At 37.6% G+C, this 25821-nt stretch overlaps 1 long non-coding RNA gene across 11 annotated transcripts in view; it reads left to right on the top strand.

Annotated features, from left to right (window-relative positions):
- Window positions 1-25821, top strand: part of LOC116418440 — a 149350-nt gene that overhangs the window by 114187 nt on the left and 9342 nt on the right. For 8 of the 11 annotated variants that reach the window (XR_004228458.1, XR_004228455.1, XR_004228457.1 and 5 more), the window contains 2 exons: window positions 11169-11301; window positions 14461-14583. This is a non-coding gene — a long non-coding RNA (uncharacterized LOC116418440). Of the gene's footprint in view, window positions 1-11168; window positions 11302-14460; window positions 14584-14608; window positions 14680-25821 lie in introns of all 11 variants that reach the window. The other 3 variants (XR_004228456.1, XR_004228454.1, XR_004228460.1) reach the window with 2 other exon arrangements.

Genomic DNA, 25821 nt, shown 5'->3' with positions numbered 1-25821 from the left:
TTAAGAGACAGGGCTTTTGGGACATGATTAAAAATAGAGCCCCCGTGAGTGGGATTAGTGCCCTTACAAAAGGCAGCTTGTTTGCCCACTCCCCATGTGAGTACACAGAGAGAAGTTACCATTTATGAACCAGGAATTGGGCCATCACCAGACACTGAATCTTTAACCTCCAGAACTATGGAAAGTAATTTCTGTTGTTTAGAACCCTCCTAGTTAACGGTATTTTGTTATAGTAGCCTGAAAGGACTATGATAACAGTATTGAAAATTCTTATTCGTGAACATACACAATCATGGCATCTGTGAACAAAGACAGTTTTGTTTCTTACTTCCCTATCTGTACACACTTTTTTTTCCTTTCTTATCTTTTTGTATCATCTAGGACTTCTATAGTATGATGTTGAAAAGTAGTGGTGAGACGGATTTTCCTTGCCTTGTCCCTGATCTTAGTGGGAAAGCTTGGAGTTTCTCACCATTAAGTAATGTAAGCCGTAAGGTTCTTTTTCTTTTTTTTTTTTAAATAGCCTTCCTTCCTCCTTCCTTCTCTCCCTCCCTCCCGCCTTCCCTCCGACAGCCCATTGGAGTGCAGTGGTACAACTGCAGCTCACTGCAACCTTTGCCTCAGGGGTTCAAATGATTCTTGTGCTTCAGCCTCCCAAGTAACTGGGATTACAGGTATGTACCACCACACCTAGCAAGTTTTTGTATTTGTAGTAGAAACAGGGTTTTTCCATGTTGACCAGGCTGGTCTCAAACTTCTGGCCTCAAGTGAAACGCCTGCCTTGGCCTCCCAAAGTACTGGGATTACAGGCTATCATGTTCTTTTCTTGTAATGTTTGTCTGATTTTAGTACAATGCTAATGATAGTCTCATAGAATGAGTTAGGAAGTACTTCCTGTTTCTAGCTCCTAAAAGAGAATTGATATAATTTTTACTTAAATGGTTGGTAGAATTCACTGGTGAATCCATCTGGGCCTGATGTTCTCTGTTTCAGAGAGTTATTAAATATTGATTCAATTTCTTTAATAGATTTAGGCCTATTCACATTGTCTATTTCTCCTTGTATGAGTATTGGCAGACTGTCTTTCAAGAAGCTTGTCCATTTTATCTATGTCATCTAATTTGTGGGCATAGAGTTATTCACAGAATTCTTTTATTATCCTTTTAATGCCCATGGGATCTGTAGTAATGGCCCCTTTTTGTCTCCCCTTGAGGAGGGTTTCTCTGTGAATAAAGCCAATAAAGGAATACAGAGTAAAGAGAGATAGTTTACTAATGTACCACTTAAGCACCTATATCCAACCTTTACTGAGGTTTACTATCTGGAGTATGTGAGTAATAAATTCAATTTTTTGTTATCTAAAATATTTTGAATTAAGATTTTACACCTGCAGACAAAAAAGCCCTAAGTGATAATGCTTTATTTTTTTATACAAAGAATCTACTAAGAGCCAGAAAAAGTAAGGTTTACAACTGTGGGTCAGAACCTAAATCTCAATCCATTTAGTCTACAACTCTTTACATTTTACACCCTCCCTCTTTTGCAGGGGTCTCTTAAACTTGCAATTTGAATAGCTGACGTTTTCCATCTTGCTACATGTTCATTTTGCATTCACTGACTTTATCAACTTCCTTGTGTCACATACAGAATGAAGCTCCCAATCATTCATGCTCCTGACACGGAGGGATAGAATTGACAGATTCAGAAGGAATAAAAAGATATCCTTTATTTCTGGGTGTTTGTCTTGTTAGAAATAAATAAGGTTGAGCTTTGATAGAATACCCTGTAAATAATTCTTAGGTGGAATATTCAGAACACTCCATTTGCCAAGTCTATGACAGCTATTATAAATGGAGTGTGTGCTTTCCCCTATCTAAATGAACTTTAAAAATTGAACTTTTAAATCTTTTTTTCTAATATGAAGATTTAAAAATATTTCCCTTAGAAATTCTAAAGCAAGGGAATTCTATACAAGTTATTTTGAGAAAAGTCTGACCACTATGTTTAATTATACAATTCTGAATTGTAGAAAACACAAGCTACTATTCCATAAGGAAAAGGCATATGAAGCTTAAAACAGTCTTTGATTTCCCAGTATGTTCCTATTTTTATATGAATATTGATTTAGTAGTTTCAATCTCCCATCAGGCCAACTCAAGAAGAAAACCATTTGGCTGGTGGAACTCTGAAAAAGTTCATCTTGACTTAGAGATAAGTATTGCTGAGGATTCTTGTTGCTACATTTTTGATCCAACATAACAACTTGGGGAGGCACTCTGAATATTAAAGTAAATTTGTCTTTTATAGTGTTTGTAAATGAAGCTTGTTCAGCCAACAGCAAAGGCAAATGCAGTTGCAGAATTTCCTGCTGGTTTTCTGCTTTTATAGCATCATAATCTTCAAGGTGGCTTCAAGATGGCACAAGTGTGAAAGGAGTCAATTGCCTGCCTGTGAATACAGCAAGAGTGCCCTAAGCAAAAAAAAAAAAAAAAAATCAAACAATAACAAATCCAAGCAACATGAAACACAAAAGCAAAAAACAAAAAAATTCTGATTTTAATTAAGAATTTCTATTTCCCATCCCATGTATGGTTGATGGAAGACAAGAAATGACTTTTGTTCCAACATTTTTCCTTGTACTTCCATGAATATAGCTTCTGTTGTTTACTTCAAATGCCATTTAAATTCTTTTCGAGATTGATGATGTTTGGTGTACTCATCACTGTGTTTTTAAAATAGGGCTGAAGCTGTTCTGCTTTCAAATTGCATTTGTTTTTTATATGAATGGTTTCTTTTTGAACTAATATGTAAATCCTGCCTTCTGAATTGGATGTAACACTTGGGGCCTGGTACTTGGCTGGTAACAGTTAACTGGGGAAGGAGGAGTTCATCTGGCATTCGGATTACCCAAGTTGCAGTCAATGGTTTGGCAGAGGCAGACCTAACCATACTGCAGATGTGGTAGTTTGTTGAGCAGAGGGGTGCTGGAGATCAAAGTGTGCTTTCAATTTACAGATGAAACTCAGTCCTCAAATGAAGTTTCCTGACACTACTCCTGTTTTTGTATTGCCATCATCCTCCGAGTAACATTTGGAATAAGAGTATGGTAGCTTTAAGATTGACCTGGGTCCCATTTGAGCTTCAGAATGAGGGAGTAAAGGCAGCCACATCTTAATGGTTCCATCAGTTTTACCGTTTGGGGAGTCATAGAAGCAGGTGCTCCTGGATTGCAATTGCCACCTTCTATGAGCTCATTCAGTAGGAGGGGTGAAATTAGAACAAATATTCCATGGCACTGAACCCAGTTACTTTGGTAGCGATTAAGAATTGCTGGAGTGTGTGTGGGTGTGTTTGTACATGTGTGTATGTGTTTTATGATAAATAGTTAAGAAATTTTGATGGACTGGAGAGAGAGGACCCCAGCAAGCCTCTATATATATACATATACATACACACACACACATATATACACACACACCCCACCAACCTTAAAGCATATATATGTGTGTATATATATGTGTATATATATTATATGTGTGTATATATATAGCTCTAGAGATACCTTTTATTGAGCGTTACCAGCTGGCTTGAATTATTACTTACAATATATTCCTTTTTTCTCCAGAAGTTCATATTGGTTCTCTAAGACCTTAAAACATCCTAAAGGAGTATTGATATGCCTAATTAGAGAGGTAGAAGAACTAATATACAGAGAGGATGGAGACCTTCTTTGTCATTGATTGCTTTGATGCCTAGTAGCCAAATCAGAGGCTGCACTCATTTCAGAGATGACAAAATGCAAATCATATGGAAAGAAGAACAATCTTTTGAATGTTGATCCTCTTGTGAAGTGCAGACCCTAAAACACACAACACCAACCTTAAACAGGACATACGAAAGGAAATATTTTATATGTGTCTGAGCGAGGAATAGCACAGACCGATTTTGCAAGATCTGAAGAGTAGGCTTGCTCACTTTGATGCATCACTTTTCCCAGAAAAGTGTTGATTCAGGAGATGCTTTGGAGAGTGCAGGAGGCAAAGTCTACGGCTTACAATGAAATCAGATGAACATTCAGGCTCGAAAGGTTTAATGAGATCTTTAGAATGCCTTTCTTTGCTTTGGGCATGATGTTGCTGAAAATTATCTTCAGCTGTTTGCTGATATATGCAGGTCTTTGTTAATTCTGGGTAGCTGGCATCATGGCAAATTGGGAAACTGAATTGCTCTAGTAATTTAACATTTTGGCCAACAGTTAGACACCTGTTTTCTCCCAACATTAGGATCACCTCACTCTGTGTCTCTGTCTCTTTCTGTTTCTCTCTCCCTCCTCCTCCTCTTTCTGTCTCATCTTGCGGGTTTTCTTTTGGGATGTCCGTAGGGAACAAGAACTTTGGAAGAACAAGGTTGCTTGACTGACAAGAAGGACACCGTAGCAAAAACGTATACTCTATATTTTGTAGATGTTTCACAGTCCAATTGTAGACCAAAAGAAGAAAATAGATCAAGCAGAACTTCTCAGCAATCAGCAATGAAATAGGCTATCCTAGAAGACTGGGAGTTCTCCCATCACTGGAAGTTCAAGTCATCTACAAGACATTTTGTGGACATGTTATCTCACGTCCCTTTGGTGTATATATATGTTTTATATATATACCTATGTAATTTATATGAGTTCTATTAATAGTTGCTGCACACTCTCTTCAACAATTGGAACTGTTAGTCTTTTTAATTTTAGGCATTCTGGTGGGTATGGAGTGGTATCTCACTGTGGTTTTAATATGTATTTCTGTAAAAAATGATTATGTTGAGCCCTGTTTTATGTGCTTATTGGTCATTTTAATTTTCTTCTCCAAAATGTCCATTTAAGATGTTTCTCTATTTTCTGAACTTTTTATTATTAAAGTATAGGAGTTTCTAATTTATCTTTGATACCAGTTCTTTGTCAGATATATGTTATGTGAATATTTCTTTCCCAGTCTATCACTTATCTATTTAGTTAATGATGTATTTTAAAGGGAAATTTCTTATTTTGATGAAGTCTAATACATGATTATTTTCTCTCATGATTATTACTTTCTGTGTCCTGTGGAAGAAACATTTCTGACATCTAAGTGGTAGTCCTATCTCCTTTTAGAATATTTCTAATTTAATCATTAACATTCAGATTTATAATCCAGCTCAAATAAATTTATGAGTACGGTGTAAGGTAGGGGTCAAAGTTCATTTATTTCCTTTGTGCTAGTACTGGTTTTTGTCAAGACTGATTTTCTTATGGATTGCTTTGGTGTCTTTGTCAAAAATCAAATGATCATATAAATGTGGGTCTATTTCTAAATTCATTATTTTGTTCCATTTGCCATTGTGTTGATCATTATGCAATACCACGCTGTCCTGTAACTTTACAGTAAGGCTTGGCATTGGACAATATTTGTCTTCCAACATTATTCTTTTTGAAGATTGCTTTAGCTGTTCTAAGTCATTTTCATTTCTATTTCCATATAAATTTTAGAATTGGCTTGCCAATTTCTACAAATAGCCTATTGGAATTATGATTGGTATTATATTGATTCTATAGATCATTTGGGGGAGAACTGATACTGAAGCAATATTGAATCCTAAAATTCATAAATGTGGTTTATCTCCTTTTCTATTAAAGTTTTAATTAGTCACTCTCAGCAGTTTTGTAATCTTCAATGCAGAAGTCTTACAGGTATTTTGTTAAATGTATTCCTTAGTAAGTATGTTCTATTTTTTGTAATAGAAATTGTAAATGAAATTATTCTTTTAATTGAATTTTCCAGTTGAAGATACTGATATACAACAATGTAATTTATTTTGAATATTGACCTTAAATCCTGCAACCTTGCTAAACTTAGGTATTAATTTTAGTAGTCATTTTATATATTTCTTAGGATTTTCTGCATAAGCAATTATGCCATCTGTGAGAGAAGTTTTACCTCTTTTTAATGGTCTATTTAATTTCATTTTTTTTAGCCTTATTGTACTACTAGGATCTCCAGTAAAATGTTGAATAAGTATGTTGAGATTGGACAGCCTAGCCTTGTGCTAAGTTTCAAGAAGAAAACTTTAAATATTTCCCCATTAAGTATGATACGAGCTCCAGATTTGTTATCGATGGCTTATTTAGAGGAAATTCTCTTATTTTTGTAATAGTTTAGATGTTCTATTATGAATGGGCATTAAACTTTGTCAAATACGTTTTTCTAGCATTTGAGATAATTATATAAATTTTCTCCCTTATTCTATTAATATGATGAATTATATTAATTGAGTTTTGAATGTTAAGCCTACCTAGCATTCCTGGGACAATTTTCCTTGTTGATGATGGAATACCATTTTTATATATTGCTAGATTTAAAAATATTTTTGGGCAGTTTTTGTGCCCATAAATTTATTTTTCATTTTAAAAACTCCTTTAAAAAAGTGAACAGTTCTTTGACAAACCTGAGAAAAACAAGAAATGGGGAAAGGATTCCCTATTTAATAAATAGTGCTGGGAAAATTGGCTAGCCATAAGTAGAAAGCTGAAACTGGATCCTTTCCTTACCCCTTATACGAAAATTAATTCAAGATAGATTAGAGACTTAAATGTTAGACCTAATACCATAAAAACCCTCGAAGAAAACCTAGGTAATACCATTCAGTACATAGGCATGGGCAAGGACTTCATGTCTAAAACACCAAAAGCAACGGCAACAAAAGCCAAAATTGACAAAGGGGATCTAATTAAACTAAAGAGCTTCTGCACAGCAAAAGAAACTACCATCAGAGTGAACAGGCAACCTACAGAATGGGAGAAAATTTTTGCAATCTACTCATCTGACAAAGGGCTAATATCCAGAACCTACAAAGAACTCAAACAAATTTACAAGAAAAAAACAACCCCATCAGAAAGTGGGCAAAGGATATGAACAGACATTTCTCAAAAGACGACATTCATACAGCCAACAGACACATGAAAAAATGCTCGTCATCACTGGCTATCAGAGAAATGCAAATCAAAACCACAATGAGATACCACCTCACACCAGTTAGAATGGCAATCATTAAAAAGTCAGGAAACAACAGGTGCTGGAGAGGATGTGGAGAAATAGGAACACTTTTACACTGTTGGTGGGATTGTAAACTAGTTCAACCATTATGGAAAACAGTATGGTGATTTCTCAAGGATCTAGAAGTACCATATGACCCAGCCATCCCACTACTGGGTATATACCCAAAGGATTATAAATCGTGCTGCTATAAAGACACATGCACACATATGTTCACTGTGGCACTATTCACAATAGCAAAGACTTGGAATCAACCCGAATGTCCATCAGTGACAGTCTGGATTAAGAAAATGTGGCACATATACACCATGGAATATTATGCAGCCATAAAAAAGGATGAGTTTGTGTCCTTTGTAGGGACATGGATGCAGCTGGAAACCATCATTCTCAGCAAACTATCACAAGAACAGAAAACCAAACACCACATGTTCTCACTCATAGGTGAGAACTGAACAATGAGATCACTTGGACTCGGGAAGGGGAACATCACACACCTGGGCCTATTATGGGGAGGGGGAAGAGGGGAGGGATTGCATTGGGAGTTATACCTGATGTAAATGACAAGTTGATGGGTGCTGATGAGTTGATGGGTGCAGCACACCAACATGGCACAAGTATACATATGTAACAAACCTGCACGTTATACACATGTACCCTGGAACTTAAAGTATAATAATGATTAATAAAATATTAAAAAATAAATAAATACAGAAAAAAGTGAACAGGTAAACAAAGCAATTATCTGTCATGGGATTTATGACATATATAAAAGTAAAATGTTTAATAACAATAGCTCACATAATGAGGTATAGATGGAACTATAAACCTGTAGAGATCATACCTTTTATATAACATATAGATTTAAAGTAAAATTGACATATAGTAAAGATGTATATTACAAAGCACAGCATAACAATTGAAACACAAAACAAAGAAGTAAAATCAATAAGCCAATAGTGGAGAACAAAAACAGAATTGTATTAAATACTTAACCCAAAAGAAGGCAGGAAAATAGGGAAAAGTAAAAAACACGTAAGTGAAGTAGAAAACAAAAAACAAAATAGTATATTTAAGCCCAGTGAAATTTATATTTATATTAAATACATATAATCAAAACATTCTAGTTAAAACTGATTATCAGATTAGATAGAAAATACCAACAATATGTATTGCATAGGAAACCCACTTAATCCTTATGGTAGTATGTTGTAATTTTTACTTTAAACAGTCATCTATCTTTTAAAGAAAAAAAATTCTATCTAGATAGATATCTAGATAGATAAGCTGAAGTTTCTATTTTTAGTGAAGTCTAATATGTCACTTTTTTCTTTTATGGTTATTGTGTCCTGTGTTCTGCTGAGGAAACATTTGTCTATCTCTAAGTGGCACCCATCTTTTAGGGGAGAAAATGTATTTTCTGATTTTAACTCCAGCCTTGTCACTACACCATGATGAAATTCTGCATATGGTAGTGCTGTGTTCATTGTCAAGTGCCATCACATTACTTGACTTCAAATTATACTACAAAGCTACAGCAACAAAAACAGCATGGTACTTGTCTAAAAATCGACACATTGATCAGTGGAACAGAATAGAGAACCCAGAAATAAAGCCACAGACCTACTGAAGTTTGAGAAAGTTGACAAAAATATACAACAGGGAAAGACATCTTATTTAATAAATGGTGTTGGGATAATTGGCGAATCATATACAGAAGAATGAAACTGGACCCCTATTTTTCACCACAGACAAAAATTAACTCAAGATGGATTAAATACTTAAATGTAAGATCTAAAACTATATAAATCCCAGAGGAAAACTTAGGAAAACATTTTCTGGACTTTGGTCTAGGCAACAAATTTATGATTAAATCCCCAAAAGGACATGCAGCAAAAATAAAATAGAAAAATGGGACTTAAACTAAAAAAAATTTCTGCACAGAAAAAAAAAAGAAAATTAGCAACAGAGTTAACAGACAACTTACAGAATGGGAGAAAATATTTGCAAACCATGCATCTGACAAAGGGCTAATATCCAGAATATACAAAGAACTCAAACAAGAAGAAAACATAACTCCATTAAAAACTGAGCAAAGGACTAATCAGAGAAATGCAAATTAAAACCGCAATGAGATACCATCTTACACCAGTTGGGATGGCTATTATTTAAAAATATCAAACAGTAAGAGATGTGCTGCTGAGGATGCAGAGGAGAAAAGGGAACTCTTATACTCTATTAGTGGGAATGTAAATTAGTACAACCTCTATGGCAAACAGTATGCAGATTTCTCAAAGAACTAAAAATAGAACTTCCCTTTGGTCCAGCAGCTCCACTACTGGGTATCTACCCAAAGGAAAAAAAATATTTTATTAAAAAAAAAAATACCTGCACTAGGCCAGGCACGGTGGCTCACGCCTGTAATCCCAGCACTTTGGGAAGCTGAGGCAGGTGGATCACCTGAGGTCGGGAGTTTGAGACCAGCCTGGCCAACATGGAGAAACCCCGTCTCTACTAAAAACACAAAAAAATTAGCTGGGCGTGGTGGTGGGCGCCTGTAGTCCCAGCTACTCGGGAGGCTGAGGCAGGAGAAAGGCGTGAACCCGGGAGGCGGAGCTTGCAGTGAGCTGAGATCACACCACTGCACTTCAGCCTGGGCGACAGAGCAAGTCTCTATCTTAAAAAAAACAAAAACAAACAAACAAAAAAACCCCTGCACTCATTTGTTGTTTGCAGCATTATTCACAATAGCAAAGTCATGAAATCAACCTAATTGTTCTTCAATGGATGACTGGATAAAAAAATGTGGTACATATATGCCACAGAATTCTACTCAACTATTAAAAAAAAGAAGACATGAAATCAAGTCTTTTGTAGCAATATGGATGGAACTGGAGGCCATTATCCTTAAATGACTCAAACAGAAACTGAAAAACTGGATGTTCTAATTTGTAAGTGGGAGCTAAACAATGGGTGGGTACACAAGGACATACAAAGTAGAATAATAGACACTGAAAACTCCAAATAGTAGGAGGGTGAGAGGTGGTGAAGAATGAAATATCACCTATTTGGGTCCAATTATTTGTGTATGGGTACACTGAAAGCTCAAATTTCACCACTATGCAATATATTCATGTAACACCACTGCACTTGTACACATAATTTCATAAAAATAAAAAAAAATTCAAAAAAATTTAAAAAAGGAAATGTGACACCAGAGGCAGTGGCTCACACCTGTAATCCCAGCATTTCGGGAGTCTGAGGTGGGTGGATCACAAGGTCAGGAGGTAGAGACAACCCTGGCTAACATGGTGAAACACGTCTCTACTAAAAATACAAAAAGTTGGCTGGGCTTGGTGACATGCACCTGTAGTCCCAGCTACTCGGGAGGCTGAGGCCAGAGAATTGCTTGAACCTGGGAGGTGGAGGTTGCAGTGAGCCAAGATTGAGCCACTGCACTCCAGCCTGGGAGACAGAGCGAGACTCTGTCTTAAAAAAAAAAACAAAAACCAAAAAAACAAAAAACAGACAACAAAACCCCACAATAAAAGGAAATGTGTAGTTCTTTTATGGAATCTTACAGTCAGTGGTCACTGGGAGATTAGGAATCGTATCAGCAGCAGCTGGGCATCCTTGCCATGAGAGATTTCCAGTTCAGGTGTCTGACTTCTATGAATGATGCCTGCAGCCATTTTTCCTGTCAGGACCGAGGCTTCAATGGCAGGTGCTAAGACTATTTACCTCTCTCTCTATTCTAGGCCTGTTCCCCACAGACACTACCATTTCACTAAACAATTGATAAAAACGTAGTATGTATATAAATGTTTACAGCACAAGTTTGAGTTGGTGTGCTCTCCTCCATCAGGGGAGTGAATATTAGCTGGACCACGATGTAGGAGACTGGGAATAAGACAAGGTGATGGTAAATGGGAAAAATCCTTCTGTGAACAGCTCTTGTAAGTCAATTTGGCTTTAGAGTGAACTGGGGATAGCATCGTCCGGTTTTCTAAATCACAAGTTAATGGAAGTGAGTTTCATTTTTTCCCCTAATTTAGCAGCATTTTTTTTTTTTTTTTCCAAATGAATCTTACACAGAACCCTGTTATTAGAAGAGATCAAGTCTGACCTGCTCTGTAAAAGAAGGTAGATGACTTAGAAGCCACTTCTTATCCTCGGTGACAGCCTTGAACAGAGTCTAAAAGGATAGCAAAGATTCTTCTTTGACAAGGTATAGAAAGAAATCCAGTTAAATCTACATTGAGCTATGTTTAACCTAGCTGATGAGCCACAATAAAAACAGCAAGCAATATATCCCTAAGCCAAAACAGAAAAGATTGATAAAGTCACCTACATAAAGTTTCAAATTGTGTAATGGTAACAAAAAAAGCTAAAAGACTAAAACACTCTAGTAAAACAAATTTTCAACATATAAGACAATGGACTAACTCCCTTACTTCACTAAGTGCTAATACAAATCAGTATTAAAAAGATGAACAACCTTAAAAAACAGGAAAAAGCGGAGAAAAGGTAATTTACAGAAAAAAAAATGCAAATACTTAAACGTGAAATGAAGCTCAACTTCACTCATAATTAAGGATATGCACAAAGTAACAATGAGATATCGTTCTTCCTCTTCCCCATCAGGTGGGAAAATATTAAACCGTTTAATGATATCCAGAGCTGGTGGTAAAAGGGTTAATAAAAGGGTAAAAGGGTCAAACTTTGTTGCTGGGAGAAAATGGACACAGTCTTTCAGGGGGGCAATTTAGCAACATCTATGAAGATAAAAATAATGCAGCATTCCATGTGCTAGGTATTTATTCTATACCTATGTTTGCAAAAAATAAAAAAAAATTGCAAATACATGTCTTTCCAAAGAGCATGTGGATCCTTTCTTCTGTACTCCTTATGCTTTCTCCCATGCGAAGGGACCTCTGCCAAAATAAGACTCAGGCCTTTCCTTGTTCCCTCATTCACTCCTCCCCAGGGAAGATGGAGCAATCTCTTTAATTTGTGAGCTTGGAAGGAGAAACAGACATGTGACTCTCTGCCCTTGCCTTTCTCCCTTTCTAAGGAAGTTGTCTACTTGAGGAGAACAGGCATGCCACTCTGCCTCCTCCATGTTGTAATATATGTTTGTGTATGTGTGTGTGCATGTGCTTGTGGGGGAACAAATCTTACTGGGTGGGTAAATCTTCTGATTTGGGGTTGAATTATTAGGAAGCCCTTTGCAGATAGATTTAAGCCACATTCTCTAATATCAGCTTCACAGTATTGAAACAGCATTTTGGCCTTTGTATGCCTTAGTCTTTTTTATCTCTTTCTTGTTTGACAGAGAACAGAGAACAAGGGAGGGACAAAAAGGTTAGTCCTTGAGAAATATAAAGTAATGAAATTTCAGGTGCAAAAGGAATCAAAGTTATTTGTCTTGGCAGATTAATGTGACCTTCTGTTGGATAATGAGCTGTTTTTCTAGGGTTCTGTCCTATCTTTAATTGCCACAACTGGAATTGACAGGTTTTAAGCCTATTTTCATGTGGTATTTTAACTTCACCAAGATGATCCAACTGGTGGCAATGGTTATTTTTATATGGGCCACACCAGCCTACTGCAGGCACTTACGGACTTTAGGGAACATGCAGGCATCAGCAAACATGCCAGCCTCAGGAAGCACTCACCTCCCCACATCCACAGTCTTCCAGAGAGCTAGTTTTGCACAAGAGGGATCATCTGTGTAATAAACCTTGACCCTTTTACAGCCAATATTAATTGAGCATCTACTTGGACATTGGTGATTTGGTAAGTGGTAGGAAAAGAATACAATAGCTTTGGTTAGGAAAGATGATTAACACATACCAGAAACCCTCAGTTATTTATATGTCTGAAGTGGACTAGAAATGGAGCCTAGTCTCCAACATGCCTCATCTGTGATTAGGGTACTCCTTTTTCTTCCATTATGTATGCCTACGCCTTGTCAGAGCAAATAAGACAATGCTACCATAATTCTGTGTCAGTGACTTGCTCTGCATTTGTATCACTCTGCCTGAGCTGTCCTCTTCCACCTCTGCCTATCCAGATCTCTGGGATTCTTTAAGACCCAAGTCATATCCTGCCTCCTCCTTGATGCCATTCCTGATTGTTTACATTTGTTTCTTCTGTGAGCTCAGAAATTCATAACAAAGGGTCTTATATTATTGCTTTAGTTTATTATAGACCAAAAATGCCATGGAGGCAGGATTTTATTTTGTATTTCTTACCCTTCTCTCCCTCCACCAACAAATCACTGTGCTTCGTAGCTCTAAGAGTACTCTATGATTATTGGGCATTTTATAACTTCATAATTGAACAGATTATGAATCAATATTTAAAATTTCAAACATAAAAATAAAATTTTAATTTTACTAACCCTGACAAAGAACTATTTTTATTTTCCTATACTGTATGACTTACCATTCTTTGGTCCCTGGTCTCATTACAGATCTACATTGTAGGTAGCATTCCAAGTTTTGCATTTTTCTCATTAATGTATCATCATCAATGAGTGCATGCATCCACATAATCCTCAGAAGTATCATTACTATTAGTTGTATAATTTTCTAGCTTGCCAGTAGGTGATAGTCACTATTCCATTCCCGTATTATTGATTGTAAAGGTTATTTTTAGTTTTTTACCACAGTGCTACAATTAACATCTTCAAATGTGTAGCTTTTTGGTTCTGTTACATTCTGAGGATAAACTCTTAGGGTCTTGTTGGATTCATAATAGATGCTCAATAAATAAATGCCATTGATTTTGTACCCAAACATTTTTGAGTAACTTCATAGATTGAGTCAGTATACAAAGTTCCTAGTTTTCCTTTGGTTGACAACACCATCTACAAAGAACACTTACACTTACAAAGGAATTTTCTCCTCAGCTGTAATTTCCAACTTCTTTGGGAAATATGGAGGCACTAGAATCAAAGTCTGCCAAAATGTGAGTTTTTCCCCTTTGGAACCTTGAGGCACCAGATGCAATAGCAACAAAACCCACCCACATTTGACTTTGGCTTGAAAGGATAAAACTTTCATGCAGAAAATCCCATTACCCAAATGCAATTGTCTCTAGACACATGGACAACACAGCTGTGTGTCCAGGGAAATATGTATTGATCCCTCTCGTGTCTCTACCAGCAGTTCAGATTCTGCTGTATATTAAAAATGCAGAAGATTTTTCTGAAATTTATGATGGGCTTACCTAGCTACCTTTCTTTACAGAAATAATCACAAACTATAAAACATGCAAAGATTAAAACAGAGTGTATGACATTCATATAAAGACAGCTGTGATTTAAGAGGCAGGAAATGTAATTATGTGCTGCTGATATTCTTGTCCTTGCTTATGAAAGGGCTTAGCAAACACAAAGTTCCCATACCCTGGGCGGTGCAAAGTGTTGCTATGGCTTGTTGGAGAGATCTCAAGAATCAACACTGAAAATCACCTCTCCTGACATCGTGCTTTGTGAATTGCCGTAAGTAGATTTATATTTATTTTAGGTGTGTGTTGCTGAATTGATGAATAAATGAACCAGATGCCAGAACTGTCTATCTCTAGAACTCATCCAGAGGTAATGTGGTATCTCTGTTCTTTATATCCAGGATCTTTGGGTAATGTCTCTTTCCCCTTTTGTTCTGTCCTAAATTTACCTCAGGATTTGACACCATACAGACTAAAGGTGGAAAGTTCACCAGCATCAACATATCTAATATAAGCAGAGAGAGAAAACAATAGGGAAGAGAAGAAGTAAGGACACACAGGCATATGCATTAGCATGTTCCTACAGTATAAGTCAGGAGGCCATAACTAGCATTTACTATTTTCATGCCCTGTTATATTGGCCTCTCCACCTCCTCCTTTTCTCTATCCAGCATCTCAGATGGTCAAGATTCTTTCCTAGTATGGTAACAAACATTTATTTCTGAGAAGGCAAAGTTCATAGTAGTCCTACCTACGTGTAGTTTGAGAGTGAAGCAGAGTGAAGCAGGAGGTAGTTTAGGTTATCTTCTGGGTTCAAATTCCTCATGGCCAACAGCAACATTTTCTGCTATTGCGTCAATCATACAAAGTCAATCCCATGCCCCCCGTTTTTTATATGAGGCATAAGGTTCTGAAATACCCATAGTGCAAGTCAACTATCATTTAGTGGAAATATTGTCTGTGCTGCGGTAGAAATGTCTTTCCCATGGGAGCTAAACCTGTGAAATCAAGAGGCAAACACTTTGAATATAGACTATTAAATGTAATCTCAAGAGGTACCTTCCACACCTCCACTGTTGAGTTCCCAGGTGTGGTATTTGGGTTGTCAGTGAAAAGAAATGTTTATACATTATAAAACTAATAATTCAACTTTGTATTTTCTCCAAGCTGGGACTATATCCATTTCTAGTTACTCCTTATAATATTTGTCAATATAGCAGCTTGTGGACGATGAGGTAAGTAATAAGACCAGTGATTATCTCTGGCTTCAGAGTTTAGAATGGTGAGCCTGGTTGTTACAGCAGCCTTCCCTAAAGAATTTACAACTGAGCTGAGAGTTAAGGCATGAGAAGACATTTAATAGATGAAGGAGGAAGGGGCAAGTGTGTTCCAAGCAGATGGAAGAGAGTATGTGCAGACCTTGTGGTGGGAGAAATAATATGGAGAAACCTACCATGAATAATAACATAGCAAAGCATAGATATTAATGGGGAAGAAAAGTATGAAATGAGGGTAGAGATATAGGCAGGGTCCAGAGCATATAGGGCCTTATTGACCATGTCAGGTATTTTTGGTCTTTATCCTAAAAATGAGAAAGAGCCAGGAAAGTGGTTTAAATATTGTGTGTGTGTGTGTGTGTTGGGGGGTGGAGGGCAAAGGGAAATGCTTTGACCTTACCAGATTTGTTATACAAAATTTTCTCTACCTGTGGCATGGACAACACACTGTTAAGGGTGACAAATAAGATACAGAAGACTAGTTTAGGGGCTGCAGCAATAGTGTGAGAAGAAAAAGGTGGCAGCTTGGTGGCAATGAAGACAGGGAGGAGCATATAGAATTCAAGGGATTTTCAGAATGTAATTGAAGACATAGAAATAGATATATTTACCTAAGGAGGAGTATAGACTAAGAATCAAAGAAGTGTTAAGTTTGAGCCTTGAGGGAACTTAAACATTTAATACTGGAATGGAAAAGGATAAGCCTGTAAAGGGGGTCGATAAGGAGATCATAGAAAGGTAGAAGGAAACCACGAGAGACTTGTCATGGAAGCCAAGGGAAGAAAGTGTTTCTGGCAATGGGTGTTGTTAACAGCATAAAATGCTAGTGAGAGGTAAAATAAGAGCAGCACTGAAAAAAATGTCCCTTTGATTTTGTATTCAAGAGGCATTGGTGATCCTTAGCAAGAGCTGCTTTGGTGGATGAATGTGAATGAAAGAAAGACTGGAAAGTGAGCAACAGAGACAGAGACATGGTGACAAATTATTTGAAAAATTCTTCTGTTACAAAAAGGAGAGAGATTAGTTGCTGGGGAGGAATGTGGGCTACTGGGTGGTCATGGTGGTGGTGGTGTTTTAATGAGAGCCTTTGTGAGAAGGAATACTGTATAGTGAAAATTTAATTAAATAAGAAAGGATAGGATTCAAATAGGCAGGGCGCTGCACAGCTCCTTTACTGTGATAAGAGGGAGGTGAATGTAAATGTGGGGTGTGGAGGTTTGGCAGGAAACTGAGGCCTTCCCATTTGATGGTGCCTCATTTCTCTGTAAAGTACAAGTTATCTGCTGAGAGGGAAGAGAAATAGGGGAAAAGACTGGGCATTGGAGAGATGAAGTTTTGAAATCAGTGTTAGGGGAATGGAAGAATGAGATGATCATGAAAAGAAAGAAAAACACTAGGACTGCTGGACAGTGAGGGTGACTATGCATTTACAGTATCTGAATAGGTAGGCTGAGGGGCAGGTTATGGAGAATTGAGAGCAAGTTCAAATGTATTTATCTTGCCCAGTAACTCTTAGACTATATCTAACAGGTTTTCAGTTAAATACCTAGGATATGAATAGATACTTAGCTAAAAAAGAATAGCATGGGGAAAAAGTCCTGTCTACCATCTCCGTCACTTGAAAATTCATGTTCTTCATTTTGCTGCATGGTCTGGAATAAGTGCTCAAATGAGTAAACTTGCTAAATTGTGTTCAAACCAACTGTCTCAAGAGAGGTCTTCATGATCTGGCCTCTGCTTGCTGATCCTGCCACTTGCTAATCTCCCAACCTACAGTTCCCCTTCCTACTCTCCTGAGCTATTTACAATTCTTGAAAATGCCCACCCCTTCTTTCCTCAAGTCCTTTGCACAGGTTATTCCTTTAGCCTGGAACATCTTTTCCCCATCCACTTTTCATATGACTGTCTCTGGATAGAAATAATTTATGCCAGAAATGCTTCCTTGCATGGCCCAAGCATTTTTTTTTTTTTTTTTCCTTGAGACAGAGTCTTGCTCTGTCGCCCAGGCTGGAGTGCAGTGGCGCGATCTCGGCTCACTGCAATCTCCGCCTCCCAGGTTCACACCATTCTCCTGCCTCAGCCTCCAGAGTAGCTGGGACTACAGGCGCCCGCTCCCACGCCTGGCTAATTTTTTTGTATTTTTTTAGTAGAGACGGAGTTCCACCGTGTTAGCCAGGATGGTCTCGATCTCCTGACCTCATGATACACCTGCCTCAGCCTCCCAAAGTGCTGGGATTACAGGCGTGAGCAAGGGCGCCCGGGCATGGCCCAAGCTTTGACTCAGGTTTCTATGTTTATCTGTTCTCCTATTCTGTGCTCAAAACACCTGAACTCTCTGTTTGCTTACCCTGTACCCCACTGCAACTTGAAACATGGAAATATGCCTTCTTCAGATCGTCTAAAGTAGATACAATTATCCAAGGAGGACCATAGTGTAAGAACCAAAGAAGGGCTAAGTTTGAGCCTTGAGGAACTTAAACATTTAATAGCAGAATGGAAGAGGATAATCTTGCAAAGGAGGCTGATAAGGATATCGTAGAAAGATGGAAGGAAACCAGGAGAGACATGTCATGGAAGTCAATTACTTAGCACAGGGTTGACACATAGTACACACTTTGTATATGGCTAGAGAATGTGGCTGAGGAATGAATGATGAACGCCTCTTCCTTTTACCTGGGTGAGGGCGGAGGGAAAGAGGTGATTGCTAGAGATGCTGAATTAGATGAAGATGGCCCTGGGTGAACTTACTTAATCAGCAAATATCTGTGTTAATGCCGGTGTCTTACATTTCTATGTATGTGATCGTTACCCTGCACACAATTTGATATGTGCACGTGCTCACATACACATCCATGTGTGCACGCAGATGTCTATACATATATGTATGTACAGTTTGCACTTCCTATTTTCTCAGTTTTTACTTCCACCTCTTCCATCTGTCCCAGATTCATATGGACTCATGGTTGTTTTCACACTCTTCGTGCTTATCTTGATCTCTCTCCCTCCCCTTATAATATTTCCTGTATTCATTCCTCTGGGCCTTTTGGTCTTTCATTTTGTTTTTTATTTCTGCTGCTTCTTTCCAGGCTGCTTAAAGCACCTCCCAACAGATTTTCAATAGGAATACAGAGGCTCACTTTGGCAGTGCAGATGTTATACAATGGCAATGGTTCAGTGCTTTTTTTTTTTGGTTCCTACAGGGACTGGATGCATACAGTGTTTCACTGCTGATTCTTTGTAATAGTACTGCACAGGCAAAATGTTAATAAATTATAGCAGCAGAACTAATTAAAAGGCATGCATTATACATCTTGTGGACACATTCTTCATTAGCATAAATTCTCAGCATTACACTTTCATGTCAGAAGGAATTAAAAGGAAAAACTTAAAAATAAAAAGGCATACATACAGAGACCCAAATGCTTTGGTTTCCCCAAGGCTTTTGCTGAGCATATGCCCTTGTGGATTCAGTAGTTCTTTTAATTTTTGTGTGTTATTTTAAAGGAAATATACCATGTCCCATTTTTTATGTACTTTAAAAATCAAACCAGCTTTAACATGATAAAGTTAATCCTGTCTATCCCCCTTGCAACAACGTTTAAATAGTATTCAGTGAACAGGTTTCTAGAACTAGAAATAAACTCTTAGTTTTTCCATATTTTCTAATAGGCATTTGATTATGAGTAGCTCAATAACTAGTCTCTCATGTTAGCAATACTGTTGTTTTCAACTCAGTTCTTATTTTAGAGCCCTGATTGGTAAGACAGACCAAGAGTCACAGGGAAAGGGGGCAGCCCATAGTTCCCTTATATTACCATTCAGTTATTCAACTTCTTCCTTAGGAAAATACATTGGTTCAGGCTTTTTGTACAGATCATGCTTAACAATACTGGACCATGCATTGTCTGTGCAGACAGAGTTCCCTTATGCATTAGCAATCCTCATAACTTTGTCTACACATGGAAACCAATTTGATAGATAGTGGAAGTGATGATAAAGAGATGACCAGGCATCCTTTAGTCCCTGAGCCAGGGGATTCTCCTTTTAAACATGAGTATTCATATCACTTTTAATTTCTTGCCTCCTTCCAAAACAGGATTGAAAGGCTTGAAATAACTAGATGCCTACACTTTTACAAGAGTTTTCCTACTCATCTTCCTACTTCCACTCTTGGCCTAAAGGCTTTTCTCCTCATAACAGCCCAAAGGAGCTTTGGAAAATGTAAATCAGGCCACACTGCATTCTTGTTGAAAGCCCTTCAATGTCTCCCATCACTTGGAAGAAAATTCAAAGTCTGCTAAATAGCTTGCCAGACCCTACTTAATTTGACCCCTTCTTCAATTTTGTTGCTTACTGTCTTTCCACTTTACTCCAGTAATACTACTGGCATTCTTGCTGTTCTATGAACATGCCATGCTCACTTCTTTTCCAGGACCTCTGCACATTGCTTTTCCTTCTTTCAGATGAAAGCATGGCTTGATCACTCAGTATCTGTTCAAGTGTTTCCTCAGAGGGGGCGTCTTTGAGTACCCTATCTAGAACAAGTAGCACTAATGGCTACCTGATATTGTATACATATTAGTCTGTTTTCATACCACTATAAAGAGTTGTCCAAGACTGGGTAATTTATAAAGGAAGGAGGTTCAGTTGACTCACAGTTCAGAATAGCTGGGGAGGCCTCAGGAAACTTACAAAAAGGTGAAGGGGAAGCAAGGCACCTTCTTTATAAGACGGCTGGAAGAAGTGCAGAGTGAATGGGGAAGAGCCCCTTATAAAACCATCAGATATCATGAGAAGTCACTCACTATTAGAAGAACAGCATGGGGGAAACCACGCCCATGATCTAATTACCTCCACCTGGTCTCTCCTTTGACATATGAGGATTATGGGGATTAAAATTCAAAATGAGATTTGGGTGGGGACAGAAAGCCTAACATATCAGTATATCTACTTCAGTATATCTACTTGCAAATTTTCTTTCTTTTCTATCAAAATACAAGCTCTTCGTGGTTAGAGATTTTATCTATCTGGTTCAATGTTTTCGTATTAGAGTCTAGAAGAGTGCCTAGTGCATTGAAGATACTCAATATATGCTTATTGAGTAAATGAATAACTGAAACTTCTTGCCTACAGTTGAGTGAGTACTAGTATTTTTATTTTACCAGTTAATAAATTAGAAAAGACCTATTAGGCACATGTCTCTTTAATGCAAGAACTTGAGAGTAAATTACATGGCTGAAAAAAACCTTTGCAAACAAATGGTCCAGTATCATTGTAGGGCAATAAATTGGGGTCAGGTGGGATCAAAGTGTGCTTCATGTAAGAGGAAAGAATGACAACCTTTATTATAGATGCTGCTTTCATCAAAATCTAGAATAGTTCATGAGGGGTTAGGGAAGAGAGTCATCTTGTACCCTTCTGGTCAATTTGTAAATTGGTACCTCTCTGGAGGTTAACCTATCACTAAAAAGCCTCAAAAATTGCATTACTTTTTGACCCAGTAATTCTATTTCTAATAATTTAACTTAAGGAAGTAATTAGGAGCATGAATGAAGATTTATTTCCTAAGGTATTCAGTACATAGTAAGTTATTATCAGATAGAACATCTGAAACAACCAAAATATCCAATAGTAATATTTTGGTTAAATTACAGTATAATTAAAGAATGGAATTCTGTGAAAGAGATTCACAATAAAATGCTAAGCAAAAATAAAGTATGAGCCCACTAAAAATACATATATATATACGTATAAATAATATATACTTATGTTAATGTAACCATCTAAGTGTTAGCAATGTTCTCTCTTCATGTTAAAATGCTTCAAAATGTTAATTTTCCTGTTTTTAAAATCTGTTTTTTCTAGTGGTTCTAAAGTAAACATATATTGTATAATTAAAAATTAAAAATATGTACCAATAAACTCCACAAAAAGTGAACAGTTTATTAAAGAGATACATATAGATAAACTGTTACTCCTTGTCTGTGAATATGATTGGTCACCATGTGCCCTGTCTTTCTAGGTCATGCACCCATTAATCCAGCATACATTTATTGAACACATATTATATGCAGTGTTCTGTGTTAGGCTACTCTTCCGCCAAGGGGTTATTGACATCGAGAGCTGTTTACCACCATTGTAAATAGTTTTATAAGACAAAGGAAGGAATCTATTACATATCACTTTATCTTCATTTTCCAGAAGGTATTTCTAAAATGGAAAGTGTCTGTATCAGCCCAATCCTAAAAGTTTTCATTTCGGACAGTCTCTAAAGAGACTTTTTGCCCAGCAGAGCTCCTCCTTGGTAGTAAAGCTGAACTTGTGACCAAGTGTTTGTGCCTAAGGTCTTTTCCTTGCTATTTCAAACGGGGCTATGTGCCTGACCCAGCTTCCCATGGCAGAACTGACACACCAACCTTGTTTTCCACCTTACAAAGGTGGCAGTGGCTTGAATAAAAGCCAGTCTGCTGAATGGCTTCCAGATAGAGCAGGGACTGAAGAACAGGCAGTGACTTGTTGCCTCCTTTTCCAGGTGTCTTGTTTAGTGCAAAAGCCTCAGTGCCTAGTGTGTTAGCTGACAGAGTAGGCACTGAGTAAATACTTGAGCAAATGATTTACAAGGAGGCCAGGTGTCAACCCACTTTATAATCTCACTGAAAGTACCCAAGAATGGGCCCCTTTCTTTAGATTTTTCCATATACCAACTGGACATGTGAAAATATAAGGAATTTGGAAAAGGTACTTTGTGTGTAATAAGGCTGACAAATGAAAGCATGTGATGGTAAAATGACAGAGATGAGAAGGAACATCAATAAACCATGCTGCACTGTAGAGATTGCAAAAGCACACAAGGACAAGTGGCCTTGTCTCTGCTTAACAAGCAAGCATTTAATTGGAAACCTAAATAATATATTAAGCTTTCTGTGTTGGAATTCCTCTATGCCGTTCTGCTTATCTGTCTCTGAATGAGATGAATTTCCAGTGGCATGCTTGGGTTGCTTTATTCAACACCAGCAGGCAGACATTGTTAATGATCTTTACTCTGCTGGTAGTTGGGAGTTTCTATTTTCCTGGGGAAGGCAGCTGTGGTGCTTCGGCCAGAGTTGCCACACCGTGTCCATCTGCACCATTAACCTCTGGAGGGAGAGTGGTCTCGATCTCTCTCCTACCCCAATTAACAGAAATTCCCAGCCTTATTCAATACCCAGTCTTTTCTAATTGGGCAGACATGCTCCTTTGTTTCAGTTACTCCAAGATTTACCTCCCTTCTGTAAGAAACTGAAGTTCTGCAGAATGGACAGAGATGATTGCCTATTAAGAAAAAAAAAAAAAAAAAAAAAAGCAGACATGGTTTTCTCTTCTTACGGGTGACAATCTAGTTTTATCTTTTACTTCAATTTCAGGAAAATTCATTCCAATCATGAAAAATATGTCAGAAGAAAAGCAGACCGCTCTGTTGTATTTGGAATACATGACCAATTTTCCCAAGCTAGCTAATAAAAAGGGACTTTATTAACATGAAAGTAGAAGATTTTTAAAGGTGATGAGGACTGAATCTTTTTCCCTGTGTTAGCTGTGCAATCACAAGATGTTAATTTCAGGGGAAGAAAAATGACCCTTTGCCCTTTAAGACAGTCAATAGGCTTTTATAAGCAGGCAACCAAAGATTGCACTGTATTAGAATTTAATTTTTAATTAATACTAGATTACAATTGTATTTTCAGAGCATCCCTCCTTAGGCCCACATTAGCAGTAAGAGAGTTCACCTGGATGGATATTATTGCAGCGAACACCAGGGGAATGAATAAGAGATCCACAACTGCTGTCAGTGGAAAGCACAAAAAGGAAATGAATCTCAACTAACAGCAAAGGGAGCTCTGGAAGCTGCATTGCACGTGTACGGCACGATAATCAGAGGCCCGTCTGTGAAATGATTGCAAGGTTTTGTTCTACCTAGAAAAGTTTCGGAGTTGAGAGGCAGCATGACAGAGTGGAAAGAGGACGGATTTTGGAATTAGACAGCTTGAGGTGAAAATCCTATAACACAGAAAAGATAGTGTGAATGTCTGGGGCTATGGGGAAGATGAACAAGCCAGCTTTTGTCAAGTGCCAGATACATAGGTGTCCAGTAATTGGTAGGTATTATTGCCTCTTGTTTGGATCTATAAATTTCAAAGAGAACTCTAAAGACTGGCCTGAGTAAATTGTGTTAAAGGAAATGAACTTTTAAGGATACAACTCACATCACGATCACTGTAGAGGATTTTCTCAGAACCCTTATCTGAGGTTCCGGATGAGAAAGTAGGCAAGTTATTTCTCTTTTGGGAGCGAAAGTTACTTTGTTGACATTTTACAAGAGGCATTGGAATGTTTAGTGGAAATAAGGGGTAAGGAAAGGGGAAAGGGAAGGAGGAATAGAAGCAGCAGGAGGGAGGAGAAAAAGAGCAGAGGTAGGAGGGAGTTGTGGTGTGGTAGGGAAACATTTTAAATCTTGATTTTAAAGCCCATTTTATTACTTTGAAAAGACCAAAAAGCATTCTATTATAACAATGGCTGTGATTGCCTTTGAAAGATAGGAGTATAAAATATTTTTTCTGACTTATTTTTTCCAAATTTTCTCTGTAAGTAAGCACATATTACTTTCATAATCAGGAAAATCAAAATGGCACCCTTGTTAATTATTTCAGGATCACATGTCTTTTTATGGTCCTTTGAAAGAGTAATGTTTGAGAAGCTTCATTAACTAATGATGTATACAAATAGAACCCGAGAGGTTTAGGAATTCAAATTCCAGCCTTAGGAATTGCCATCACCAAGGCAGGCCAGGACCCTCAGCTCCTTTCACCTTCACAAAAGGCAAAAGGCAGAGTGTTTCATATGAGGGAGTCTAGCTTAGTAAACACAAATAAATCTCTGACAAAGTAAGGTTGTTTTACAAGAGGACCCTAACCCTTTCTCCCTGACCTTTCCCCAGTTTCTGGAATTTTTTATTCTAGTGTGTGGGATAAGTCTCTGTGAACCTGTTTCCAACCTAGCATTTTTGTTCTCCGGGAACTTCAGGGAGCATGAGTGAATTCGACATATGCTGGCTTATCACACTGCGCCTGACACCTGGCTCTGTGCTATCTGCAAAACCAATAGAAATAGCTACAGGGGAACTTGTATGCATCTTGAACAACTTTTAATTTAGGCAGTTATCTTCTTCAAACAGACAGTTTGGGTCTCTACATTTCAATCATCAGGACTCTTCAGGACAAGCAAAAAGCCTCAGTAAACCAGTAAACACCACAGTGCTTATTTAGACATGAACACTTTGATTAACGTTTACATACTGAAATAACCATGGAGAACAAGTAAACAGCCCATCCCTTGACTCACATAGATGAGCCTATTTACATACTGAAAATGGTACAAACTGTCCAGGATAGTGAGTCTATTTGGACCATGAAGGGAATATCACCATGCTTTTTCCCTTGTATAGTGATTGTTTTAGCATGTGTTGGGACATAATCAAAGGAGAACTAGATGTGTTTGGGAGAAGCATCAGATGAGTGATAGGTATTCCAGAAAGAAGTTGGTTGACTAATGATACTGAGTAAGAGAAAAGCAAGAAAAGAATGTAAGTGGGAACATAGCCCTGGGGATATGTTGTGAGAAATCAGGACTTTAATGTTATAGAATGAAAAGTCATATGCCATTGCAGAAAATTAGCGACAACTTGGTCAGAGTCTGGAAGTGTCAAGGAGTAATAAAATAAGTACAATAAAGAGAAGAATATTTACTAGTTGAAACCCTTTTCTGTTCCATATTTGCTTGTTTATATTGACTTTCTTAACTTGCCTTCCTTATAACATCCTTCCTAGTCATTATGACGTAGCATTTTGATCAATGTGCAGAAACCGATGGCTATGAATTGAATTGTGTCACCCTCAGATCCATACATTGAAGCCCTAACTGCCAATGTTATTGTATTTTGAAATAGTGTTTTTAGGAGGTAATTATGATTAAGTAAAGTCATAAAGGTAGGATGCTAATTTAATAGAATTGGTGGCCTTATAAAAAATGAAACACTCTCTGTCTGTATGCACTGAAGAAAAACCCTGTGAGGACAAAGAGAGAAGGTGTCCAACTACAACCCAAGCAGAGGGCCCTCACTAGATACTAGATACTCACTCTGCTGGCACCTTGACCTTAGATTCTCCAGCCTCCAGAAGGCTGAAAAACTTCTGTTGTTT

This window comes from Piliocolobus tephrosceles, chromosome 14, assembly GCF_002776525.5.
Source record: "Piliocolobus tephrosceles isolate RC106 chromosome 14, ASM277652v3, whole genome shotgun sequence".
NCBI lineage: Eukaryota > Metazoa > Chordata > Mammalia > Primates > Cercopithecidae > Piliocolobus > Piliocolobus tephrosceles.
The sequence above is the reverse complement of the archived record's forward strand: the minus strand, read 5'-3'. Positions and strand labels throughout refer to the sequence as shown.